At 38.7% G+C, this 22,150-nt stretch overlaps 1 protein-coding gene across 3 annotated transcripts in view; it reads left to right on the top strand.

The window, feature by feature from the left end:
• Tusc3 (tumor suppressor candidate 3) overlaps positions 1–22,150 on the top strand; it is a 159,709-nt gene that overhangs the window by 13,941 nt on the left and 123,618 nt on the right. Inside the window, exon 1 of one of the 3 annotated variants that reach the window (XM_052162523.1) lies at positions 2,499–2,518. The exons of the other annotated variants lie outside the window; for them this stretch is intronic. The gene's annotated coding sequence lies outside the window, so the exon portion shown is untranslated. Of the gene's footprint in view, positions 1–2,498; positions 2,519–22,150 lie in introns of those variants that run through there. 3 annotated transcript variants of the gene reach the window in all.

Raw genomic sequence — 22,150 nt, forward strand, 5'->3', positions numbered from 1 at the left:
AAATCCCATCTCTTTCTGTGCATCTGCATCTTGGAAGACACTGTACAGGAGAACACCCGGTCTGCCTAGTCTTTATTAAAAGCCCTGAGTCCTTCAATGACTTCTTAGTGTGCATTCTCAGTGTCTTCTCCAGAGCTCACTGTCAAAACATGGTGCAGCTCTCTCACATACAGGACACTGTGCCTCTAACATGCTGTTTGGCGTGTCTAGAGTAAAGCATGGGACTCAGTAGATACTTGATGGATGTCCCCTTCTTATATAACATACAGAAATTATATTGCCAGAATATTTTATCAGGGCATCTCAAAGAATATTTCTGTGCTTTAGGAGCAAGGTTCATTGGCTAGCCCTTCTGTGAAGATACTGAGAAATGATGTAGGATAGTCTAGGAAGCGTTATTTAGGTTTCAGGGTTCTCTCAGAAGAGGACTGGAGGTAGCATCTTTTTCACGATACGTATGTCCAGCTTTGTTTTCTGTTACTTCACCCTACTGAGCATAGGCCAGTATTTTACAGTACTGCTTCTCTTTTTAAATTCAGCTAAACAGTAGCTTACGGTCCCTTATCTTCCAGTTTTTTAAAATTTTTTTTTTTTTTTTATTTTTTTTTGTGGACTCTTGTCTGGTTATGCTCTAAGTTAGGTACTAGTATTTAAGCACTAGTAACTATTTCTCAAATATATAAGGTTCTCTTAAAATAGTTCTTTGTAAGAAACCTGTTTAGGAATGTAGTTTAAATAACTAACAATATTTCATAGTGAAAAAAAAAACAGCTGTTGATGCTCTTTGTAAAAGGATGACAAATTACATTTTTAAACTGATAATATTCTTACAACTATTTAGCTATTTTTAAAGATACATTTATGTATTCATGTGTGCATGTGTGTAGGGTGGTATGTGTGAATACCACATGCTTATGGGTGGGTGCCATTAGGCCAGAAGAGGGTGTCAGATCCCTGATGGTGGAATTACAGGCAGTTGTGAGCCATCCAACATGGCTGCCAGGCTGAGAGGAAAACTTGAGTTCTCTGGAAACATAGCAAATAATCTCAGCTACTCTCCAACTCATAATTGGACATGGTGTTGACATTTAGGTTTTGATTATAAACTTTGATGGCTTTGGAAAGCAACCAGAATAAATTTAAGCTGATGAGTTTATTTTGTGATTGTTTTCCAGTAGTATTGTGTGATAGCACAGTAGGGTATGTTCAGCTATTGTTTGGATTGTGGATTTCCGAACATGATTCTAGGTGCAGCTGGTTTTGTCTGGTGTTTAAACTGGGGACTGAATATTGGTCCACATTTGTACTGGCCATGCTGTTGTTTTACTACTTCCTGCAGTCCATGGACATCCTCTGAAAGTCACTGAGCAGACGCTGGTATCCTCCCAGCCTTTCTGGGGGCCTGACCTGTTTAATACCAGCATTCTCTAGCTTCTTCATTCTTGTTGTCTCTCCTCATGTTAATTATGGTAATTCTCTCGGGTGCTCATTTGTCATTTGCTTTGCATTTTGAGGAGTTCTCTGTCGTTTTCTTAAAATACATTTTAGTCAAGTACAGCAGTGATCAAAATGAAGTGTTCTATGATGGATTGATTGGATAACAGGAAAATAAAGATGTTTGTTCAGGCACAGAATACATTTTATAAGTAGTTGGAACTTTGGTGAATCTTATATAAGCAAGTTTTGAGTATACATGCACTTTTTGAGTGTATGTGTGCATGCTGAGTATTTAAATTCATATATGTGTGACAGAGGGAAGGAAGGAGGAGGAAGAGGATGATGATGATGATGATGATCAGATGATGATAGAATTCAAGAGCACAGGGATGGCACCACCCACAGTGACCTGGCCCTCTCACATGGACCACTAATCAGGAAAATGCCCTACAAGCTTGCCCCAGCCCGATTGTAAGTTTTCTCAGTTGTGGTTTCTGCCTCTCAGATGACTGTCGCTCATTTCAGGTTGATATACTACTAGCCAGCACTAGTATTAGTGGATGAGGACTATGGGAAAAACATTGTTTTCCATCCTGCAACTGTGGAAGTGTCTCTGAGATGCCTCTGCATTGTGTTAGCAAGTCCTGTAAGGTAGATATGTAGTATGGTTGTTCAGTCATTCATCTGTTGTACTTGTCTGCTTTCATGTTTATGTTTTCCTTAGCCCCTGCTGAAAAACATATGGACAATTTATTTTCATCAAAAAGAATATATATCCTCTTCGTATAGAATAATTAAAGTTAGAATTGGAGGAAAATTCCTCATATGAATTTGAGATAACAAATTGTAGTGTAATGATAATGAAGCCACATGATACTTACACATAAAGTTTATTTAACTCATCTTAGAATATCTATATAATTATCCTGACATCTGGACGAGGGCAAAGTTAATAGCTTATAACCAGAAGGAACCAGCTCTTTCGGGGGAAGATAACTGTATAATTTATTGTGCAAAACCAGACACTTGAGAGGGAAAGAGAAGATACAATTAGTAATTGTGCTGAGATAGCGGAAGTAAGGTGAGTCTCTTGTTCTTGGGGTAACCCGGATCCCTGGTGACTGAATTTGGACACAGGGTGGGGTTTTGAAATGCATATCCCAGTGATTTTTGTTTCAGAGTTGGTGTCGGTTTATAGGATGCTTGCTGTGTTTAGTGCCTTGTCACTGATGTGCCCTGTGTGTTGCTCAGCTAGCACAGAGCATGGGCGGCGTCAGGTGGATTGCTTGCCTGCTGCTTCTTTTTACAACTTTTAAACTCAGCTTTTAAACTTTTATCATACCATTTCACTTTGGTCTTTTCATGAATTAAGAAGCAACTTATTTCCATTAAAATTAAACTTTATATCCATTTATTTGTAAAGGTGAATTTTTGGACTGTGGGTTAAAAAGAACTGTTTAGAGGGCCTTGGTTTAAGAAGTTGCATTATTGTCATTACGCATGCGTTGCTCACTCCCCTCCCCTTGGCAAGCCTTGCAGGGTAGTGAGTCAGCTTTAGTGCACCATGCTTATGTTCATAGCAGCCCTATCTATAATAGGCAGAAGCTGGAAAGAACCCAGATGTCCCTTAACGGAGGAATGAATACAGAAAATGTGGTATATTTACACTGTGGAATACTACTCAGCAATTAAAAACAATGAATTCATGAAATTCTTAGGCAAGTGAGTGGAAGTGGAGAAGGTCATCCTGAGTGAGGTGACCCAATCACAAAAGAACACACATGGTATGCACTCACTGATAAGTGGATATTAGCCCAGAAGCTCGGTATACCCAAGAAACAACTCACATATCAAATGATGCCCAAGAAGAAGGAAGGAGAGGTCCCTGGTTCTGGAAAGGCTCAATGCAGCAGTGTAGCAGAATTCCAGGACAGGGAATCGGGAGGGGATTGTTTGGGGAACAGGGGGAGAGAAGAGGGCTTATGGGACTTTCGGGGAGGGGTATCCACCAAAGGGGAAATCATTTGAAATGTAAATAAAGGATATATCAAATAAAAAATGTAATTAATGTCATAGAACACCTTAGCATACATCTTAGTGCCTTTTTAGTGTTAACACAGTAGTATATTATCAATCTCTGTGTGTATGTGTGTGTATACATACATATCTAATTGAATGATGACTGGATCTTCTTGGTGAGGCTTGATAGAAAATGAAAGAATGCATTCTTTGTTTTGAATATGCTGTGACTATATTTATAGCATTTAAAGCCACATAGATCCACAGAGGGGTTTATGTCTGCCCGCCTTCATTAATTTGTAAATTGTATAAGTTACATGTTTTGTTGCTGCCATAAAGTACAAGAAAAAAATTCCCTTTTGAAGGGTTTACTTGAGCTTACAGTGTGAGGAATCCAGTGTACTGTGGTGGAGACTGTGGGGGAGCAGGAGGCGGTGCTCCTGTGCTCAGGACAGGAGGCAGAGTGGCTACTCGGTATACCCACCTGCTTTCTTTTTATTCAATCAGAACCCATCCCATGGGATAGTACCACTCAAGAGTTATGGTGAATCTTCTGGTCTCAATCTAGTCTAGGCAATCATTTACAGGTATGCCTAGAAGTTTACTTCCATAGTGATTCTAAATTTTACCAAATTGACAGTCAAGATGAGCTATCACAGGAATGATCTTATAACATGTAACTGCATAGATTGTATTAAAGCATGAGGTAATTTAATTATTGTTACTGTGCTCAACATAGTTCCTGTAATATGCAGTGCTCTTATTATTTGTATTCTCTCACCATATACCTTAGTGTGAGTTAGCTTTGTGGAAAAGCTAAGTAAATGGAAGTGTTCTATAGATTAGGGTGATTTGCCCTAAATTAGGACTCTAAGAACTGTGCAATTATTAAAGTTCAGACTCGACATCAAAGCTGCTCCTAATTAACTGTACTTTCTTCCTGCTGCTTAGACTAGAGAGGGGAGTGACTGGGTGAATCTCTGAGGTTCTGGAGGTCCAGTGCGCAGCCACATGACTGTTCTAAACATCTTATGTTTTATGTATATTAAAGCTTTTGCAGGCTTTGCTTTCTGTTCATTTTGCTTTTTTAGAAAATGTGTCTCACTTATTTATTTTCTTTTGTTTCTCCATTGATTATATCACTGTAGTATATTTTCTTGGCATGCCGTTGTTGTTTACCCCAAAGGGGTTTAGGATTATTCTGTCAGCAGTGCTGCCTTCTGGTAGAGGAGTTGCTAGCTTTAGGAGCTTAGGAGCGAGCACAAGCAGCAGTTAAGCCTCTGTCTTGAAGGAGGAAGGTTGGCTTGCTGTGCTTGCATAGATTCTGCTGTGAGGGAGCCGGTGAGCCTCCGTGGGTCAAGGTAGTGTACTGCTCGGGACACAGCTCACAGGTGAGCCTGAGCACAAGCTTCCTCAGTAGGTCCCTGTCACCGCGGAGACATCCCGAGCTTAGACTGACTTTTCAGTGAGCCTCTTTCAGACCTCTTTAGCCCTGCCCTGCAGGAGCCACGGCTCCTCCATCACTCTGGAATGGAAGATGTCTGCTCTGACTCCGAGGGAGGCTGCCTCGGAAGCTTTTATGCAAATGTTATTTAAAGACATTTCAAAATAAAGCTGCGAGAGACACGCAGAAATGGCTGGGGCCTCACTCCCCACAGCATGCCATCGCGACACTGTTGATAATTCCTAGCTGGAGAGGGAAAAGACAGTTATCATTATCACCATAGAAGGGAGAGAACTGGGAAGGGACTTGTCACAGTGTCACCTTTCCTGAGGCCATATTAGGTATGTCTGTGCCGTTTCTTGTTGGTACTTTATTCCTCAACGTCATTCCAGACTTTTCTTTGTTTATATGCATAATTTTGGTAACTCTTCGCTAATATGCCTTACAAAGGTCACACTTGGGATTTTGGCCTTTCATTGTTTCAGTGAGGGCAGGCTCTCAGTCCACAGTTATTTTAATGTGAGGTTGTTCTCTCACATTTTAATTTGTACGACTTCAGAGAATTGAATCAGTCAGTTATGAAAGTACTATTTTTTTTTTTTTTTGATTTTGTGTGTGTGTTTAGTATATATCGGAGGTCAAGGTCAGGTGAGGACACTGAATTCCTTTCAGGTGAGGATTTTTTCCCAGAGACTGGAGCTCTCAGTCTTTCTGCTTCTCTGGCACACAGCAAACGCCAGCTCTCTTCTTGTTTTGTCCTCAGCAGTGCTGGGATTACTGCTGCCCATGATGCAGTGCCCATTTGTTCCTTGTGTGCTGCTGGAATCAGAACTTAGGGTCTCCTGCCTCAGCAAGTTGCTCATTACCATCATGCAGTCTCTCAAGCCCTCAAGCATTAGGGTAAGGAAGCGTAACACTTTGTATCCACAGGAGTTATCTTGGTCTAAGTTACATGGAAAACAGAGAAAACCTGAGAAACCTGTTCAACTTTAACCTCTCGGTTATGTGGGAGTTATGTGGGACGACTCCTGTGAAATTAACTTCTTGTTAATTTCATGTTCAGGTTATTTTGAAAAAAGGAGCTTAACTTGGGGAAGGTTACGTCCCGTGGAGTACTTTTTTCTGTTTTATTGAAATGTTTCTTGGATTTATGTTTAGGAAATTTTAGTTTTGACATTACTTTTATAAAGCAGTCTAGGTCTGTTAAATAGATTAGCATTCTCAGTTACTGTGGAGAATGAGGCAGGAGGATCAGCAACTTGGGTTAGAGTGATTTCTGAGCCACCTTGTTCAACCTAGTGAGACCCTGTCCCAGTTTTCAATTATTTTTTTAAGTAAAAAAAGGATTGGGGGAGTATGTTTGGGTCGTTTGTAGTATTGCAGAACAAAACAATAGACAGAATGAAGCAGAGCATCCAATCTACCCGTTGAGAGATTTTAAACACTACATTGTGTGCTGGTGTGTGTGTGTGTGTATGTGTGTGTAATGTTAACATTTATAAGTGACCAGTGTTATTAAAGTATTTATGAATTGGAATTATTTCATTTTACTTTGTGATGATTATTCAAACTTCCAAGTAAAGTGGAATCTTTTCATAGAAGTAGTTTAAATGTTAAATAATTTAGATATATAATGTATACATGTCTATATATGCTATTTTACTGTAGGTCAATGGAATGTGTTTTATTTCAAAAAGACTCCCTGAGATGTGCAGTAGTCCTTTCTTGCTTTCATTATTGCTTAGTTTCTCATGTTCAACCACACAGTTCAGATATATTAAGTGGAATATTTAGCAATAAATAAATGATAGTTTTATATCCTGAGTAGCATCTCTCATGGTCCTAGTTCTTTCTCATGATGTTTATTTTACTTTTGTCCAGTATTTCCATGCTATATATGTATGTCTGCACTGTATATGTATATATACTATATCCACACTATAGTATATATGTATATCCTCACTGTATATGTATATCCACACTGTTTCTGTATATCTGCACCATATAAGTATACCCACTATATCTACACTATATGTATGTCCATGGCATATATGTATGTATATCCACCCTGTATATACTGTATACACCTCTTATTAGTCAATCATTTGCTAGCTGTTGACTAGAGTGGGGAAGGAGAAAGAGGAAGCGTTAAGGAGGTAACATTCACGTAGCCTTGTATTATAGTATCAGTGTTCTATAGTTCTGGTTTTAGTAGTTACTGACAACTTACTTTACCTAATTTATAAAGTAAACTTATCATCAGTGTATATACAGGAAAGTAGTAGTCTCTCTAAAGGTCAGTACTATTTTTGGTTTTAGACTGCAGGCAGACATCTTCAGACTTAAACCTAGGATAAGGAGGAACGCTTCTCTGTAAGCACACAGTTCATATCATTATTGGTAGAAATTTGTTTGCACTTTTAAAAGATATCATTACTGCCCAAGATTGAAATAAATTTTCAATTGAAGGAAGATTTGTAAAATCATCGTAAATAGATGTTCTATATGTGAAAATATGTATTAAATGACATTGAACCTAAAAGTACATGCTTTAGGTCTTGAGACTGATTCCAATTTTAAGTGTAAACGTTTCCAGTTCCACACTTATTTGAATTAATCACCAAAGCTTCCATCTAGGTTTTGTAAAGAAAGGTTTTGTGTTCAAGTGAGCTACCGAGGTTTGGGAAAGCTCTGTGCCGATCTCTGGCTTGCTCCGCTCTGAGAGTCTGTATCCTGCGTCCACTAGTTGATAGCAGTCTGTTCCATGGCATATATGTATGTATATCCACCCTGTATATACTGTATACACCTCTTGCAAAGTGTATTTTGCTGTACAAGATGGTCTGAAAAATCTCTTTTCTGGAAACATTGTGGAAATCATGGCTTTTGACTCAGTATGCATCAGACGAAAAAATTAATGCAAGAGTGTCTAAGTGTCTTAAAAGTTACACATGTCAATTGGTCATGAATCTGACCTTGTTTTCTTTCTCTGATATTAGTCCATAAATTTAGTGGTTCCTAAGCTATTATTAATATCAGATTTCACTGCTAAAGTACTGTGCATGTCTTAAGGTGGAAGTACTTGAGTGTGGTTGATACAGCCGTGTATTTACTTGAATACACGTGTATTTACTTGAATCATGTGAGTTGGGGCTGCGGTAAGCCCCACTGCTGTTGCAGACAGGCACATGAAATACTAGGTTTCTATTTACAAAAATTTCAGAAGATTTTATGTATATATATGTATATATGTATATATATATATATGTATATATGTATATGTGTGTATATATAAATGAAATGTATATCTGCTTATAAAATATAATCGTTGCAATAATTAGAAAGATATTTTGGGCTTGATGTACACCAAAATAAGACTCAGACTTAAGAATATGATAGTATTAATTTGGAAAGGATCGTGAAAGTCGGAAGTTCTCTTTATAATAATGGAGAGAAGGAGGCGGAGTAAAAATGTAGGTTACACACCCAGTGAAGCCCCTGATACCAGGACACTGTCCTGAACTGTGCCAGGGGCCACAAGAGCTGCAAGGCTGTGGAGTTGAGATTGGAGTAAGTGTCATACTTACATAAAAGTTAGTAGTTAAATCCATGGAAGGACACAACAGTGCCTGAGGAATTCATCTACAACAGAGCAGGGAAACCAGAATTCTCAGGAAAACCCATCAAAAAGGGCTGAGAAATGGGAAAGGAATTAGGAGAACTTGGAGACTGTGATAATCAGTGTTACCTTTTAAGGAGAGGCTAAATATTTTCAGAGAGAGTGCAGGTCAGAAATCTGTCCACCATATTTGCTAAGTAAAAGGTCAGCTGCAGCTTGTTAGGATTAATTAAATAAGGCCAGTGAGTGAAGGTTGCTGTTGACAGTGCTTCAGTGAGTATCCTGGCAGACAACGCAGTGACAGCCAGAGCTTGAAGGAGGAACTTGTAGGCTTTGGCGGGTCAGTGGACTAGAGATGGTGGTGGTGGGGGAACATCAGAAGAGCCAGTAAAGTGAGGAACGGGAGAGTGCCCACCCACATCAGTGACATGTTGCTGTGACCAAATACGGACTGAATCAGAAAAAGTTAGTGGTTTCTGGGGATTTGTGTCCCCTGTGGTGGGACTGGGATGATGCATCTGCTCTGGGGTGACTTCAGGCAGTCAGAGTGCAGTGGTGCTCTGCACATTGTGTCTAGACCAGCAAGCGGAGACAGCTGAGATCTTCAAGTACCTGCCCCTAGTTCCTCACCACTTCCACTCTTCACCTGTGTTAAGTGGTTGCATAGCCCCTGTAAGTAATTCTACCATCAGGGGCCAGGTTTCAAACATGTGATCTTGTTGGCGGATGTTGTCATTTAATCAAACATCCCAAACGTTAATGGGATAGCAGAGTGCAAATAGATGAAACCCCCAGTGATTCGCTGGCTAGAAATCAGGGAAGAGGGCTGTTTCCCACATGCACCAGAGCACGTACTTCTAGAACAGGAGGTGAGTTCTGTGGTACACAGCATGTCGAGTGAAATTTTGAGTTTTCTTGATGAAGGTTGATATACCTGTGTGGGTGTAAGGAGAAATACTTAGTGAACTTAGGAATCACACTGGTTAGTAGATCTCTCTGACTGTTCTCAATTAGACCAGCTTTATTGGATTGTTAGAATGAAAAAGTTTGGTCCTGACCTGGCTTTGCAGTGTTCAGTTAAATAAAGAACAGGTCCATGCTAGTTTGGGAACAGCTGGTTGGGGAACTGCATTTTCTGCTCTTCATGTTAAAAGCCATTTCCCTTCACTTCCTTACGTAGACACATTTGGACTCTTTGTTCATGTTTTAGGGGCTTTTATAAACATAATCTAAAGCTCATTTTACATTTTTAATTTCAGTTTGTTTTAATTGTATGTAGTGTCTGGAATGTTGATCTTTGTGGGTGACCTGACCATTGCTACATTGCCACCTCAGTTGCTGTCATTATCTGTAGGAGATCCTTACAGGATTGGCCTATAAAGTAATATTCACTCCTAGAAGAGTGAGCAGGAAGATCATCAGATCCCTCACTGACTACCCTAGCAGTTAGCAGCGTGTAATCATGCCACAGCTACACGGAGTTTGTGGATGGGTTAGATAGAATACACAGGAGGTGGAGGCCAACCGTGAAGGGGATTGTATTGTAAGCCATAGCCCTGTGCTGGGTGAGGCAGCTGTCAGTCATCCGTGCTCCTGTAAGTAGGCCCAGTGTATTGATGGGTTGGCTGAGTTGGACTTGCATGGCATTGTTTCTTTGGTTTGTCAGTATCCTGTTGGGTGCAACTGGGAGTTTCTATATGTTTCTCTAGGAAAAAGCCACACACCATCTGTCACATGTCAGTAAATATGGAGTTTTTCATCTGTGGGTTATCATTCAAATGCAAGTGAATTTAGATTTTGTAGCATTTGGATCTCAGGTGCTGGGATTGGAGATGCTCAGCTTGTGACATATGGTTTGCTTACTGAAGCTGCTGAAGCTGCTGTCTGTGCATCTGTCTGCATCTTCTGCACCTTTGCCTCTGACATTCATTTTTGCTTTATAAAAGTCTTTTTCAGTACATTAGCATTCCAGAATGTGCCATTGTTACTTTCTGTTTTGTTCCTGTTCCTGTCTGGTAAATATTCAAGAGAATGATCCACGAATCTTTTCCCACTCTTCTTACGCCAGTGTGCTTTCATGGATTTGGAACAGCCTTTGTTAAGGAGGCTCCTGCTTGCATCTGGGCCCTATGAACTTGCTGGAAAGGACTTTGCTCTGCCGTTCAGGAGCAAGCTGACATTTAAGGGTTGTCAACCTGAACTGCATTAATAAACGTGGTTTAAGCTAATGATAGCATATATTTACATATATTACATACTTTAATTGCATACTAATATTTTGTATCATTTTAACATGTTTTCAATTCATTAAATATTCAAGTTTCTTAAAATATATGACCCCTTGATGTCATTATTTTCAAATTAAAACTTCTTGGAACATTTTATCTCAAAGTCAACCTGTTTTCTTTCATAGGTAGTGGTTCTGAGACTGTTAGCGCTCGTGCCCCTTTTGGTAAGGGTGCCTCGTTGGCATCCCCTGCCTCCTGAGGGCCTTAGGGCTGCAGGGTCTCACAGTGCGCCCCCCTTGCCCCCCCAGGAGCTCTGCTGGAGGGTCTGGACTTCATCAGGATACTCAGATGCCCCTATGCACAGTACAGCCTTCTCAGGTGGAGTAAGATTAGAATGTGGATTGATTTTGGTAATTAATGAATTAGAAAACTAAGCATGATGTTTAGGAAGCAAGTGTAGAGTGCAAAGAGAGCCTTAATATTAGATTAATAGTGGGTAATTAAAAAAATTAAACTGGAAACCAATTAAATTTACCTTGAGATAGAAAATTAGTGTGCTTCTCCACATAGTGTGGAAGATGTATAAGCTAGTATTGCTATAACCTATACTACTTAATTCCTATTAAAATTCTACATAGAATTCCATGCTTTATAGCTTATAATCTTAGATTGGGACAATATATGTAAAATTCAAATGCTCAAAACTGAAGATAGAATTTAAAAGGGATACTAATACAGTTTTAAAAGATTTATACCTTAGAATAAATCTTAGAATAGGATAAAAATATATTTTAATATTTTTCTTTTTATAGACTGCTTTGTAGGATACTTCTGTTCATTATCATCTTAAAACATGTATAAACAAACTTAATGAACTTAACATAGTTACTGTGACACAGAAAGTAACTTAATGATTCAGCCAAGACAGTATCCAAATTCTGTTACTAGAACCTCTTTTAGAAGAGTTGTAAGAAAAAGTTTGCTCCATCTAAGAGATGAAGGTAAGGATGCAGAATTGTGGATGTTGAATAAGAAGTCTTCCCGAGCTTGAGCACAGATTTCACTGTTACCAGACTGTGAGACTTGTTCACTCTTAAATCCTCTGGCCTTCTTTATCCTGCAAAACGAATTAGCTGAATTATATTATATCCCTTCCATTGCATGCCAGGCTACCAGCAAACACTGTTTGGTATGTCTTCTTTTTATGTGGTTTTGTTCTGTTGGGGAACAAATTCTGATGCTTAAATATACTTGACAGGTCTCTCACTGAGCTATATATATTCTCAGCCCACTGTCTTTTTAAAAAGTCCATGTTGTTTACTCTTTTTGTTGTTACCTCTCAACTTATTAATGTAATGGTTAAAATATTTTAGAACCAGTAATTTTATGTATATTCTATATAGAAATTTATAATTTATGTAAATCTAAACCTTTCTTGCAGTCTTTCAGAGAGTCTTCCACCCATGTAAACTAGAAAGTGGAAGAGCAGGTTTTATTTTAAAGTGTGTTTTGTTTAAGTGACTTTCTTTTCTGTAGGATGTTTTTATTATTGATTTAACTAATTTTCAATATATTTTTAATTGGCATGTAATTGTGCTGAGAAGAACATTGTTATTAGATACTTGTATATGGTATGTAGTGGACAGATCAGGACTACAAGAATATCCATCTCTTTGAAAATTGTTGTTTCTTTATTGATAATATTAAAAATCTTCCATACTATTTTGAAGTATTAGTTAATTACTGTTGACCATAGTTATCCTACTAATAATCTTAAAATTTATTTTTACTAACTAAATGCAATGGAATGATTTTTAAATATATTTTTATCTTAATCTCAAAGTCTTTGTAAATAGAGGCACTTACATAAATATTTATGTCTAATAATGTCTCTCTCATATATTATAAAATATATGTAATATATTACATATAATATATTATATATATATTATATATATACACATTGTATCTCACATATGTATGTTGTGTCACGTGTGTGCATCCGTACACACGAACCATATATTTCAACTAGTACATCACATTTATTTCCAGTGAAAGACTTGTAGGCTTTTTTATACCTCCAGTAAATAAACTCTATATTTTAAGGCTTATCAATATCAATTTACTAAAATATGAAAAAGCAAGTTAGCATGTAATAGGTAAACATGAAGCAATTCATGTTCAGAATTCTGTCATCCTTCTCTCCCCCGTTTTTCCATCCACTTATAATTGGGTATTGTAGTAGTAATGATGTACTTACTGCCTTTATGAAGCAGATCTATAAGTTCACTAAATCTTCAGGATTGCCAAGGATTTAAAAGGAATAGGCAGCAGTAATTAAAACGCATTAGAGGGAAAGAGAAGAGATGGGTAAGAGGAAGCACTAATACACAAGGCATAAAGGAAAAAGGATATTGGATATGAAAAAGAAAAGAGTGAATATTAATGGAATAATTTTACTGTAATGGCAGAACATGAGGAAAGATGCATGCATGCCAAGATGCATGCAAGGCGGCCTGAGTAACAGGAGTGGAAAAGTGTGGGCTTTGCCTTCTAACTATAAATTCTCATCATCTACCGACATTGGTCTAGCCAGTGTTATACCACAATATAACATATACTCAGGTATTTGTGGTATTTCTGATCATACTACTTATAAACTCTTTCATGTGCTGTCAGACAATTATATAGAGACTTAATAATTGTTGTATCTGATTATCATCACCAATATCGATGCTATCATTTCTGCCACTAATTTTGGTGTTTAGAGTTGGTAGTATGGTGTGAAGGGTATTAGGATAGTCTTTGTGTTGGCTAGTTTTTATGTCAACTTGACACAAGCTAGAGTCATCTCAGAAGGAATCTTAATCCAAAGAATGCTTCCATAGAGCTTGTCTGTTGGCAAGTCAGTAGGACATTTTCTTGACTGGTGATTGATGTGGGAGGACCTGGCTCACTGTGGATGGGACCAGCCGTGGGCTGGTGATCCTGGGTACCATAAGAATTCAGGCTGAGCAAGCCTTGAGAGCAAGCCAGTGAGTAGCACTTCATGGCCTCTTGATCAGTTCCTGCTCCTGGGTTTCTGCTCTGCTTGAGCTTCTGTCTGGACTTCCTTCAGAGATTGAGATGTGGATGTGTTAGTGAAACAAAGCCTTTCTATTCCAAATCGCTTATGGCCGTGGTGTTTTCTCAGAGAAGTAGTAGGATCCTTAACTAAGACACAGGTCTTACCAGCTTGTATATTGTAGTTAAATATGATTGTAAATATGCATGATGTCATTCAAAATTGAATTATTCTGCATTAATTTCCTACAGTTTTACTTCATCTTGTTTTTACAGCTTTCCTTTTTTAATATGGGGTTTGTGTGTGCACAGTATTTTACCAGGTATATTTTCATCTTAGTTATTGTATCATATGTCTCTAGAAGTTAAATTAATTATTTTAATTATTTTTTTATGTCTGACATCTTGAGCGTGTAGAATGCAGTTAGTTCACTGTCATTCTACACTAAATTTAGCACCTGTGTTGTGGATTTTGTTGACTAATTTTCTTTTATGTTGAAATGTGTCCTCCTGTTGTACTTAATGCTCAGAAGTACTTGATTAGGTATCAGACATTGTGGGTTTTACTTTGGTGGCTGCTGGATATTTTTTTATTCTTAAAGTATCTCTGGGGTTTATTCTGCTCGTGTTTCAAGTATTTTGATGCTTTTAAGTCTTTGAATAAGATTTACTAAGGAGGACCAGAACAGCATTCCATATGAGAGATAATGATTCTCTTTTTCTGAGGCAGGTTCTTCTGAGTACTCTAAACCATTCTAAATTATGTTTTCCCACATGGCTGGTGGGGTTGGATGGTATTCTTGTTTGTGAGCCTCAGGTAACTGCTCTCTTAAACATATGTCTGTACATTGAGTATTCTTTGAATCTAATGTGGAAATTCTATGAAGCAGATTGTTACAGGAAGGACAGTAGATATGTACAGAGTTTTTCTTCCAAGGGCTTTGGAAAGGTACACATTTAGATCAAGTCTTATTGTATGTGCCCCACTGGGATCACTAGAGTGAACCCTAGAAAGCAACCTGTCCTGGGTTGGTTATGGCTCAGAGCAATGTAGGACTGATAGACAGACCTCCGTTCCTAGAAAGGAAGTTACCAGGCACTCTACTTTGGATTTTTTTCCTGGCCTCAGTTACATCTTCAGATGTAGGATTTGATCAGCATTTAGCTGAGTATTCAGGATCTATAGTTTTTCCTATTTCTCTATAACTCAGTAGTTCTTTACTTTGATTTAGTTCTTTTGGCTACCTGGCCTATGTTGATACTACCTCCATATCTCGGTCTTGAATCAGTCTGTCTGAATGAATGAAGTAAGGCTCCCATCTCTTCAACACTAGTGCCTTTTGTTTTCTGATGTGCAGTGTCCTATAGTCTTATATGTTGTGTTGTGCTTTTCGTTTGTTTCTTCTGTTGGGAAGACAACACATACGCTTTTTCTCTGTACTGCTGATTAGTTTTTCTCAGTCTGACACAAACTGTGGAGTGACCTGGGTAGCCTGGATCTCCATTGAGGAGTTGCCTCCATAGACTGTAGGGATTGCTGTGGGGCACTTTCCTGATTACTGATTGTTGTTGAGGGGCCCTGCACATTTTGTGTGGTGCCACCTTGGATGAGTTGTCCTAGTTGTATAGGAAAGCAAGCTGAGCATCCCTCTGTGGTCTCTGCTTCAGAATGTGCTTCCAGGTTCTTGCCTCGAGTTCCTGCCTTATTTTCCTTCATCTGATAGGCTGCAACTTGCAACATGTAATATAATAAACCTTTTCTCCCTAAGTTACTTTTGGCCAGTTATTTACAGCAACAGAGAACTAAAAAACAGAAGCTTGTATCAGAAATATAGGGTATTGCTGTGATGAAAATCTGACCGTATTTCTTTCTGGGGAGGATTGTGGGGAGATTGTGGAGCTTTCGTGAGAGCATTCTCTGAGCTTAATGAACTGTTCGGGGAGCATGGAAGGTAGAATGTTGAGCGAGGTGAAGAGAGGTGATGCCTGCCTTGTTAAGTTTTAGAGGAAGCAAAGACTGTGACAGCTGTTCATGATATATTTTGAATTAAGAACTGTGGAAGTAAAACCTTTGCTTTACTGGGACAGGAGATGCAAGTTAGTTGAGGCTGAAGTATCTGCTGTGATTAATGAGAGACCAGGTTCATTGAGATAAAAGTTTTGGGGTCAGAATGCAGTAGCTGTGATCCAGAGGAATCCAAGGCTGTACATCATATTGACAGCAAACTGGTCAAATGATGTATACGGCTCACACATGGTACTGGTCTGATGGCCTGGAAGGCTTGTGGAGAATAGCAGAGGCTTAGCACTCTGTGCGCTCTGAGGTCAGCATCTGCCTGAAGAGAGGAGAGGAGCGGGTGGTGATGAAGATGCAGTCTCAGTTGTAGTGGAAGCTGCAGGGTTAAAGCAGCTAGGTAGAGAAGCTAAGGCTTGGCACAGTCTTCAGTATCTGCCTAAAGAGAATCAGAGAGGCACTTAACTAAGTGGCAGTGGAGACGCCAGCATATTGGAGATGGCCATCAAGGACACTGTCAGATGTGGAGTGGAGCTGGTCAGAACCAGTGAGACAAGCTGTGTGAGTTGGGGATAGTAGAGGCACAAGAAGTGGAAGTGTGCTCATCCTTTGAGTCCAGAAGACCTTTGAGTGAATCCGAGTTGTCAAACACTCAGTAGGTTTATGCTGTTAGACGTTGCTTGACCTGCTCTGTTTCTTTTCTCTTGGAATTATTGGGAACAAGCAAAACAAAACAAAACAAAACAAAACCTTCTTGTAAGTATTACTGTTTCATTTTCAGACACTGTTTAATCATGGGGAGAAACTAAACTCAAAGTCCCACACCCTAGGAGAACTGGGGACCTCCCAATAGTTGAACAGCTTCTGTTGTAAGGGAATAGTTGTCTGAGTTCAATCATCTCAGGGACAACTTGTCCATCTTGTTGGTAGGGTGAAACTAAGTTCATGTTCCCAGGCCCAGAAATCTACTTCTAACTTGATTGATGAAAACTCCCTTGCTCAACACCTCATGTCAAGATGTGATAGTACAGTGTGACAACCCACCCTGTCCCCCTCACTTTGTCGTCTCATCCTTTACATGTCCTGTGCAGGGTCTTAATTCAGCTCCTGAGTCTGTTTTGTGGCCCTGATTGATCAGTATCAATTTGATTATAGTAAATTTTTGTTATCTGCGTTGACCTGGTGTTTTGAGTTATGTTGGTTTCATATTGGATTTTAACCCTTCAATTAGATATGCCCATAACATAATAAGAAATGATATAATTATTTTGGAATTTACAGAAACACACAGTTAAGAGATTTGTTTTTGAGATTGTAAATTTAATTTTTTTAAACATATGCATGAGTGTTTTGCCCACCTGCATAGGCACCGCATATGTGCCTGGTACTCATCAAGGCAGGAAGAAGGTGCTGGACTGGAGTTACATAAGCCTGTGCTGGGGAGTGGTTCCAGCTCCTCAGCAAGAGCAGCTGTGTAACTCTGGGCTTTGAAAGTATTGAAGTGATTAAAGTCTGTGAGATTCCAAAATTTGTTCTGTGCTTGTATTGTGATACTAACATGAAATCATTGGGGCAAAGAAATGAAAGATTATCCTATGTCTGTTTCCTTTTGTCAGATCTTTCTCTGATTCATCACTTTGTCTGCCCTTCAATTAGATATCACTTTGAAACCTGGCTGCTTCCCCCTATAAACTAACTTACCTTTATTTCTAGGGATCAAAGGTGTATGTTAAGGGTATGTCTGTATTCCAGGCAGATCATATTTTTGGATGTGATCCCTTTTTAGAGCAGTCATGTTGCTTGATTAAAATTCCTACCTTGGTAATCTTACTTTCTTAAATTGAGGTTTGAACATTTATTACTTATGTTCTTTTTAAAGAACATTTTGCTGCATTTCTTGGAAGACAGCTTATGTTCACCAACATCCCACCAATATTCTGTGTTCTGTAGTATTGTCTTACAAGGTGGGACTGCTGCTAACATATTTTCTCAGTTTATATTTGGCAGATAGTTTCTATTGGCTTTTAGTGTTAAAGGATATCTTTGGCAAAGAATCCTAATTTTTTTCGTTATAGTTAAAATATTTCAGTCTAGTTCTTACATAGTTTCTGAAAAGTCAGAGATACACTGTACCAGCTGGTTTTCTGTGTCAACGTGACACAAGCTGGAGTTATTACAGAGAAAGGAGCCTCCCTTGAGGAAATGCCTCCATAAATTCTGCTGTAAGGCATTTTCTCAATTAATGATCAAGGGTGGGAGGGCCCATTGTGGGTGGTGCCATCCCTGGGTTGGTAGTCCTGGGTACTATAAGAAAGCAAGCTAAGCAAGCCAGGGGAAGCAAGCCAGTAAGTAACATCCCTCCATGGCCTCTGCATCAGCTCCTGCTTCCTGATCTGCTTGAGTTCCAGTCCTGACTTCTGGTGATGAACAGCAATGTAGACGTGTAAGCTAAATCAATACATCCTTTCCTCCCAACTTGCTTCTTGGTCATGATGTTTGTGCAGGAATAGAAATCCTAACTAAGACATAAACTTTACCTTTTTCTTCCTTAGGTAATGTTCAGTATCCTTCCTGTAGTGCTATAGCTTTGATTTTTCTCTTCTTTTAGATGATGTCTGTGTGTGTGTGTGTGTGCGCGCACACATACTTGCTGCTAGTTTTCTGAGCTCTTTAGAATTTTAGGTTTATGTCTGTAGTTAATTTGGAGATATTCCTGGCCATTGTTGGTTCACATGATTCTTCTGCTTGATTTGTTTTCATGTTGTATCCCACTCCTGATTCTGTTAATGTTTTATACCTGTCTCATAGCACTTGGATGTTGTGCTCAATTGTTTTCAGTCTTTCTTATTTGCTCCTCCGTGTTTCAGGTTTCTGTTTACACAGCCTCATGGTCAGAGTCCTTCCTCAGCCATGTCCAGTCTACTCATAAGCTCACCAGAAGTGTATTCATACCCACCCCATGCCATCTCTGCCTCTGTCCTAATATACAGTGATCACCATCTCTATTGTTTGCTTCTTAAGGTTTCCATACCTTTGCCTCCATGTTTATCTTGCATGTCCTTGCTTCATTGAGATGTTAGCATCTTGATTCTAGTTGTTGTAAAGTCTTTAATTTATTCCCTGCTGCTTTTGCTTGTTTTGCTGTTATATATTTAATTTTTTTAATAGCCAAAAATTTATTAGGGTGAAGAGACTGCTAGCTAGGCACATAGGAAATACTGTTTAATTGATGCCTTTTTCTTAATGGCTTATCAGTTAAAATGAACAGGGTGTGATATGGGAGGAGTACTTGATGAACTCAGTATAGATCTGGAATGTGAGGCAGCAGATCTGCTATTCAAGTGTGGAATTCATGAGCCATTCATGTCCTCTGATCTGACTTTATTTATTAGCATTGTTGGTCAAACTCTAAGGGATGTTGTTCCCAATTGCTGGCTTAAAATAAAGTAGAAATAGCTAATCTGATTACTCGATGCTAGTGACTATCTAAACAACTACGTGCAGCTAGATGATAGAATAGTTTATGCTTGGTGGAAATATTAGGTAATTAGAGATAAGCAATTATAAGCGTAAATCTATGACTCTGTTGACCTCAGAGTATCAGTTCACTTTGTGCATGCTGGGTGTATTTGTTTTAATGGGTAGCTAGCCTAAACTGGTTTTTTTACTGTGGTCATGGCCGGCCTCCACTCCACTCCACTCCACTCCACTTCTCTACTCACTCTCTCTCTCTCTCTCTCTCTCTCTCTCTCTCTTTCTCTCTCTCTCTCTCTCTCTCTCTGTGTGTGTGTGTGTGTGTGTCTCCCTTTCTCTACCACTAACTCCCATCCCCTACTCTGAATAAACTCTATTCTAAACCATGCCTGTGTGTGGTCCCTTAAGGGGCAGAGGTGCCCAGGCAAGGGTCTGCCTGGGCATCCCCTTCCCCACACCGCCGTGCCACACTCCCTTAACCCCCCATCCTTTCTTTTTAAGCCCCTTCATTTACCCTCTGTTTTAACACACTGTTTGGACTCAGTTCTTATCACTGTGGTTATCTTCGTTATATTTGTTTTAGCATTGCATAGTATTCTCTTTCCCTTTCTTTGTAAATGATTTCTCCAAACTTTTGTCACTGTGCACTCTCTTAAGGAAGGAAGGGCTAAAGTACAGAAAGCCAGTGGTTTAAGTACTGTTTGCCTGAAGTTGTGAGCCCACTGCACAACACCTTCATGGTGGTGCTTCCACCCAGTGGCAGAGTCTGGCAGCTCAGCATAGTAGAGCAAAACAGGATCTCTTGGATGTGTTGGCTGTTTAAAAATTGAGATTCATAGCTCACAGCTTATCAAGGTAGAACTGGGATTAATTTCATAATGATAGAGATTTAAGTTAAATAATTTGATTATTTTTATTACTATTTATAAAATCAGTAGTTCTGTAGCAGAAGGGGCAACATGTCCATTTTGGATTCCAGCTAAGTCATAGATAACTTCTGAGGGGAATAAAGTATATACCTTAGCATTTTTGAAGACAGTGATAATGGTTTTAATGTAGAGAGTGTTACTGTTTTTTAAGCGATTACCCAAATGTCTAAATAGTGGAGGGTTTGAGGACTTGGTTTTGTTTTTTTTTTCTGAGTATTTAAGATGTTTTATGTTTCTGCTGGTAGTTTGTAGTAATGCTAGTGACTAGAGCAGTGGTGATTATTGACATATTTTTGAATATCAGATATCCTGCATATCAGATATTTATATGGCAGTCCATAAAAGTAGCAAAATTAGAGTTATGAAGTAGCAACGGAATGATTTTATGGTTGGGAGTTACCATGACATGAGGAACTGTATTAAAGGGTTGCAGCATTGGGAAGGTTGAGGGGCACTGCTCTAGAGTGAATTTCAGCCAGAATGAGTTTCTCTTCATCAGCTGCAACCCATGCTCACTGAAGCATTTGTTTTTGCTACATTTATGACAGGGCTAGACTTTTCTTCAGGTGATTGCATTGCTCTATGCATTGAGCAATATTTTCCCTCTACAGTGAGACAGCTCAGTAGGTGACTGCATGTGCTGCCAAGCCAGAGTACCTGGGTTTGATTTTCTGAAATCTGTAAGAAGAGGCTGATTCCACAGTTGGTTGTTTTTAATCTTTCTTTCTATTTTCCACATTGGAGTCTTAGGAATAAAATGCTTAGAACGTGACATCATTTACTAGATGGTGAGGTTTGCTTTGTGTCAGTTTTTACAGAAAATACTTTCTCTGCGTAAACCACTGAAGAATCTATTTATGTCTCTTATGATTTTTTTTTGTTTAATTGTAGTCTGCCCTTCTTGATTTTTAGAATTAACTGCAATTCAGAACCAGTATTTAACTTATGTCTTGGTTTATATCAGATAGGCATTGATTTACTATAGTCTGTTTTACTCCCTGCTGTTCACTCAGAGCTATGTATACCTTATGAATTTTACTACAGTATACATTTTCTCAGTACAACCTACATTAAATGAATTTTAATACACACATTGAAAAAACTTCCTAGGTTTTATTTTTATATGACCCAACTGGGCTGTGTCTTTTATATCTTTCATTGTACGTCTACTTATGAATTGTACTTTTGAATTTAGTTAGGGGAAGATTTTTTTCCCAGTGGTAGAAGGACACAGAACAGTAGTCTTAGGTGGACAGCATCTCAGGATTCATCTTTGTGACTATCAGTTCATCTTTATGAATGGAGTTATAGTCCTTATTTCTTTCCTGGGCTATTAGAAACACCCAATTTTTATAAATGTATGTGTAGGTACACACATGTTTAATATATGTACAAATAGATAAATGTATTGAGTAAGAGTTTATTTAACCTATATTAGGCTTTAATATCAATCTGTAAATTGTATTTGCTTTGTATAAAGAAAGAAGGTTGGGTAGGGTTCAGTGAGACAGCTCAGCAGGTGGCTGCATGTGCTGTCAGGCCTGACTGCCTGGGTTTGATTTTCTGAAATCTAAAAGAAAGGACTCATTCAGTTTGGTTGTTCTCTGATCTCTATCGTCCTGCTACGGCACACATGCTTGTACACACACAAAATAAAAAAAATGAAATGAGACATGACTACAGAAGATGCTTAATGTTAACTTCTGACCTCCACATACATTGGCTTGTGCACCCCCCCCCACCTTAAAGTCTTTGACAAGGAAATTGTAAGCAAATTTATAGTTCAGGTCATAAGTAGACCTAATTAATGAGTGAGTATGTAATGTTAATGGCTAATATGTTATCAGTTATCAATAAAGCAACCACAAGTTTCCAACAAGAGTCTACCCAGTTAAAATATATAATCTGAATAAGCTGTGCATA

The sequence above is a fragment of the Apodemus sylvaticus genome, chromosome 18 (assembly GCF_947179515.1).
Source record: "Apodemus sylvaticus chromosome 18, mApoSyl1.1, whole genome shotgun sequence".
Taxonomy (NCBI): domain Eukaryota; kingdom Metazoa; phylum Chordata; class Mammalia; order Rodentia; family Muridae; genus Apodemus; species Apodemus sylvaticus.